General features: G+C 33.5%; 1 protein-coding gene across 5 annotated transcripts in view; it reads right to left on the reverse strand.

Annotated features, from left to right (window-relative positions):
* PWWP3B (PWWP domain containing 3B) overlaps positions 1 to 3165 on the reverse strand; it is a 28719-nt gene extending 25554 nt beyond the window's left edge. For 3 of the 5 annotated variants that reach the window (XM_011772481.3, XM_011772486.3, XM_011772485.3), the window contains exons 1-3: positions 3020 to 3165; positions 2841 to 2911; positions 326 to 457 (exon numbers count right to left, since the gene is read on the reverse strand). The gene's annotated coding sequence lies outside the window, so the exon portion shown is untranslated. The remainder of the gene's footprint in view (positions 1 to 325; positions 458 to 2840; positions 2912 to 3019) is intronic. The other 2 variants (XM_011772482.3, XM_011772483.2) reach the window with 2 other exon arrangements.
* Between the last annotated feature and the right edge of the window lie 2835 nt (positions 3166 to 6000).

Here is a 6000-nt window from a genome sequence, read left to right on the forward strand (position 1 = left end):
TAACATAGTTGTCAAGGACTACAGAGTCAGTCCTCAGGGAGACACCTGAATAGCCTCTTGCATGATTTCTTCATAGTGGTATAATATATAAGATTCTTTCCGAAAACTAGAAGTTATGACTTTTAATTACAAACATGATAGCTGTAGAACAGGAAACAAAATGAAGTATACCCCAAATTCTCAACCTATCATGATCCTTACATGAAATGTGGCTTTTAATTTAAAATGCTATGATGGCTGTAGAGCAGGAAGCAAAATACATTGTTCTCCAAGTTCTCAACATGTTTATACCGTGAAATGTTTTGTGAAATGGGAAGAGTCTTACCCACTGTCACGTGGATCCTGGTGGGTCTGGTCCTGTGGTCCAGCTGTCTTGAGTCTCACTCCAACTGCTTGTCCAGCAGGGTCTTTACCTGGCTCAGCACTTCTGTGGTTGAACTGTCCTTCTGGGGCTCGGCTGGCAGGGAATCAAACCAACGAAATGGAAAAGGTGTAAATAAATTTCCCTACCTAAACTCTAACAAGCATGTCATTCCAAAACACAGGAATGAGGCGAAATCTCATCTGCAATGTAGATGCCATCTGTTTTCCTTCATGTTATTACAATATGAAATGCTCTCTGGGTCAGTTATGTTATTTCATTCATGCTAAAATAATATCCTTCAGGAAAATTATGAGGTGGAGAAAAGAGAGAAGGGAAAGAACAATTGACTTGTTTCTACTATGGGCCAGACTCTATGTAGCAGCATTTTTTATGATTTCTGTGTGAATCTTTATGTCAGTTATTGGTGGGGATTTTTCTTCTAGATATTTACAATATTTTGAATGGAATTTCAATCACACTCTACATGCTGTCTCATAGTCGGCTAATACAAAACACATTTCACTGCTTTGTCCACTTCATAAAAATATTTGCCTGGACAAAGCTTAGGAAACCTGGCAAGCACCATCTTGTGACCAGAACTAGAACTGCAGACACTCAGGCTTCTAGAATTTTTCATTCTCAGTTGAAGAGTTCTGTGCATGTGTTATACAAAAGTGGGATCATAATGTTCTCGTTTTAATATTTTTCATTATAATATATCTCATGCATATTGTATATATATTTCTACATCTTTTGGATTTCCAAAGAAGAAAGGAAATCTCCACAACAATGGTCAAAATGTAACGGTTTGCTCTGTATATGTCTAGATTTTTTCCTGTAGATACTTATCAATGTGGAAGCTTTTTGAAACTAGACCCTTTATTCCTCCAGTAATATATTTGAACATCTTTCCATATCAATAATTATTTTCCATATCATGTTTTTGTGAATTGCTTTACAAAATTCTTTCCACATTTCTAAAATTTTGTTTTTCTCTTGATGAAAATTATTCAGGCTTGCTCTTTTCAAAATGAAATTTTTAAAATGGGGAAATGTAACAGATAGAAGGTTAAAATATTCTATTAATTGGAGATATGTGTGGAGATACAAGAACACTTATATCTCCAATTAATAAAGTGGTATGTATATTTACAGATTTTTATTGCATACGCTGTACTAATGCATGCACATTTTGTTTTTGGTAAACAAATAGGAGTACATGATACAGGACATTCTTCAATTTGCTTATTTTTAGAAACCACCTTGGACATTTATTCTAATCATTGCATTTAGAGTTAGCTCATTCCTTTTACAGCTGCGTAGTATTCAACATTATAGATATACTATACTATACTATACTATATGACTGTATCACAATATGTTTAAAACATTTTATGAATTATTCCTCAGGAGTATAAAGATAAATATGTTCTGCTTGAATCAGAGTCTGGACTATAGCCTCAATAGTTGAATTGCAAGAAAAGCACAAGCAATCAGGTAATGAGCCTTCTCAGACCCACAGAAAAATCCTACTGCAGCTAAAGACAATGGAATGTGTGTGTAGCTATTCGCTCAAGTGTCTGTAACAAAAGTGATTATTCCCTTTTCAGCTCCACTATCATTTCCAAAAGAATCTAAAAGTACATAAAAATCTAAAGATGAAAATACACATCATCAGTACTCAAACTGAGTTGTTCATGGCGTACATTTGAGTCTAATCCTTTTAATTTTTTTCCTCATCACATACATGTTTGAATATACTATTTGAAATGACATTTATTTAGCCACATATTTGAACACCTTTCCCTGTTTATATGAGTTTACACTATTTTGGGGAAAGTAGCTTTTCCCCCATGATTTTAAGTTCTCATCTCAGTTTCTATGCTGACATAGGAACTACATGCTAAGTAAAATGTGGAAGAAAGAAGTGGAAAATTTCCTCCTTTTTCCCCTAACATCCTTTTTTATCAGGCATCCTTTATTACTAAGTATATTGTTTGTTGTGTTTTATTATATTAAGGTATGTCTGTTATTGTTATGATCTTTTAGATTTTTTCTATTGCAGTACAAATAGGAATGTACAATTCTCTTGACAGATAAGTAGAAATACAGACAAAGATCATATTTTGCACATTATTTAAAAAGCTATTATATTAAGTTATTGTGTATCCCTTGACTAATAACCAAACTACTAATTCTCAGAGATACTCGAATTTGTACAGTTATTCATTACTTTAAATTACTAACATACTCCACCAAAACAGTAAGATTTGTTAGAAACACAATCAATACATTCAAAGTAATATAAAAAACCAACATACCCAACCAACAATTTAATTTTCCATTTAAGCCTATTATAACCTTTTTCAAAATAAGGAAAATTAACCTCCCAAGTTTTGTTTCATCATTTATCTCAGCCACCACTGCCTTTTGATGGAAACATAAAATGCTCTATTAAAAAGTTAGCTTTTGCTACCTCTTTAAGAATATTTTTCCGCAGGTGTAATGTTGATTACCACCTCTCCGACTGTGGACTTTTAAGATAATCTGAAGGAACACAAAACACAGATATTAATTCCCTCACAGAAACAGGGACTCTCACAAAACGACACTCCTTTCCCGTTATTCCTAAGCAGCACTCTCTTCTTTTCTCACCTTTATTCCAAATCTTCGAGAACTCTCTGAAAATAACTAGCATTTACGACAGCCATTACCTCCAAGCTTCTCCACGGAAGCCTCCGAAGCCTGTGTGTAATGCAGCTCCTCCCCGAAGACAGGCTGGGCGCAGCTTGCTTCCAAGCTCCTAGAGGATGCTCCGCCCCCTCTCCGTGATGGGGAAAGCACGAGGTTCTTACTTCATTTAGGAGAAAAATGACCAACTTAAACCGAAATACAGTTAAAGGGAAGAAATGTTCCTCTTAAAGTACTTTAAAGTGTAATGGTAACCTATGTCTGTTCAATTTCCATTCAACCCCCTAGGATAGGTGTTTTCATGGGGAAAAAAAAGAAGCAGCAGCAAATCTTTTTTTCATACAATAAAGTTGTGGTTAAAATGTTCCTTACATGTATTTTTTTCTGATCCTCTTTTGTACTTTATTTCTGGGAAATTTAAGACCTACTGGCCAAACTTCACACACACACACACACACACACACACACACACACACACACACACACAAATACGCTAAGTATTTTAATTTGGATTACAGTGAATTAATACTTTATTTTAGGTAGAATTAATTCTTTACAATTTTGAATCTGAACCTGGGACATAATATATCTCTCCTTTTATTCAAGTTTCTTATACTTCTTTCCTTAGGTCATTTCCAAAGAAAAATCCTCAAACAAAATGTGATTATACTGAAATCGGAAAAAAAAAACAAAAAAAAAAAAACAAAAAAAAAACGTATTAAGAGTAAAATCACCATAGGCCAAATTAAAAAATCAGTTGCAAACTTAGGAGTGCTTTTCAAGTGCTTTTGATTGCCCATATGATTGCGTAAACAAAAATATACCCAAGCTAGTTCTTACATTTCAATAATTAAGAAATGAACAACAAAGTAGAGAAAGGGGCAAAGAATACAAGCAGAGAATTCCCAACGTCCTTACCTACTCCTGATATTTACTTCACTGTGAAGAAAGCTCAAAGCAGCATAATTTGAGGGCTCTCTGCGTCTTCATCATTTCACTCTCACAAGCAAAGTCCTGCAATTTATCTTCCCCTCTTAATAAAACTGACAATTTTGGTTTCATCTGCTATTCAACTTATTTTTACCACATTTTCTTCATTGTTTTTAATATATGACAATTGTAAACTTTTTGCACCCACGAAATTACCTCAAAATGTATAATAAGGCAAAAATGGATAGAAATGCATTTTTGGGCAAGTAAGAAAATTTTGATTAGCTCTTATAGAAGTAAAAGGAACTGGTGGTCAGTGCCTCCTCCTGAGGCTCTTTTATCTACAAAGTATTTTGATCTCTCCCAGATTAATGTCTGTCTAGTTTGGTCTTGAAATGTCTCATATGATTTCTTTGTACAATTGACAAAAATTATATATATTCAAGATGAGTAATGTGATGATTTGACATATGTGTACACTGTGAAATGATTACCACAATCAAGCCAATTAACATATCCATCACCTCACATAGTTACCATTTCGTGTGAGATGAGAACGCTTTAGATCTACTTTCTTAGCAAATTTCAAATATACATTACATATTATTAACTACAGTTTTTTCATGTACCTTTTGACTGTTTGTACGTTTTCTTTGGAAAAATTACTACCCAGGTCCTTTGCTCATTTTTAAAATCAGGTTACTTGCTAGTTTTTTCTTGACATTGCATTTTATAAGTTTCTTGTTGTGGGTATTAATTTTATAAGTTTCTAATTGTGGATATTGACTCCTTATTGGATGCATGGTTTGCAAATATTTTCTCCCATTCCATGAATTACCTTTTCATTCTGTTGACTATTTTCTTTGTTGTGCAGAAACTTTAGTTTGATGTAGTCCCACCTGTTTATTCATGTGATTTCTAATAGCAAGTTATCTCAAGAGCTCTGATATAATTTAAAAGCCCAAAGCTTCTTAATATTGCAATTCTATAAAAACCACTTCTGTTCATGAAAAATTCTGCAAAATTTGGGACAAATTCTGCTAATGTGTAACAAGGACATAATACTAAGAATAATTGTTTATTGAAATACAGCAACATCAAGAACAGAGAACTGATAAACTGTATTCTATAAAGTCACAAGACCTTGAGAAATATTGCTATTCAGAATGAAAAGACTCTACTCTAAAGAGTTGCTTTTTTATTATTGTTGACATTAGTTTTATTTTCTTTGGTATTAAAAAGTGCTCTAAAAAAATGGTTGGGGCGGGGGGAGGGATTGCATTGGGAGTTATACCTGATGTAAATGATGAGTTGATGGGTGCAGCACACCAACATGGCACAAGTATACATATGTAACAAACCTGCACGTTATGCACATGTACCCTACAACTTAAAGTATAACAATAACAAATAAATTTAAAAAAAATGGTTGTAGAACATAAACATACCAAAATATAAAATAGTGAAAATACCAAATATTGGTAAGGATAAGGAGCAATTGGAAGGTTCATACACTTTTTACAGAAATGTAAGTTGGAACTCACATTTTGGGAACTGTTTTGGCACGATTTGCCTAAAGTTGAGCATTATAGAGGTTAAGAGAGAACCATTTAGTGCTTTAAGTAGCAGACTGGAATATCTAAATTGGTAATAGAGAAATGGTCTCCACAGAGACCTATGGGTACCCAGATGATGCAGTGGGACATAGAAAGTAAATGTTTAAAATTCAATTTCTTTCATTTTGATTTATTTTATAAGCTTCTACTTGTAAATATGTTAAATGCAGATAAATACTGTAATGTATTATATATTTTATAAAAATGTCGAACAATTGGGAGATGTCAATTTTTTTTTACAGTGGTGATAAAAATATATGTGGACATCTCTGCTTTATGGCACTCACATCCCACATAGGCTTCCCACTTGTCCTTTCCCAAGCCATTTGCATGGTTTGGGATTGTTTTCTCATAAAAAGACTAAGCTGAACTTGCTAAATTTTCTGTGTACTGTTTTCA

The sequence above is a fragment of the Macaca nemestrina genome, chromosome X, assembly GCF_043159975.1.
Source record: "Macaca nemestrina isolate mMacNem1 chromosome X, mMacNem.hap1, whole genome shotgun sequence".
In the NCBI taxonomy this organism is placed as follows: Eukaryota; Metazoa; Chordata; class Mammalia; order Primates; family Cercopithecidae; genus Macaca; species Macaca nemestrina.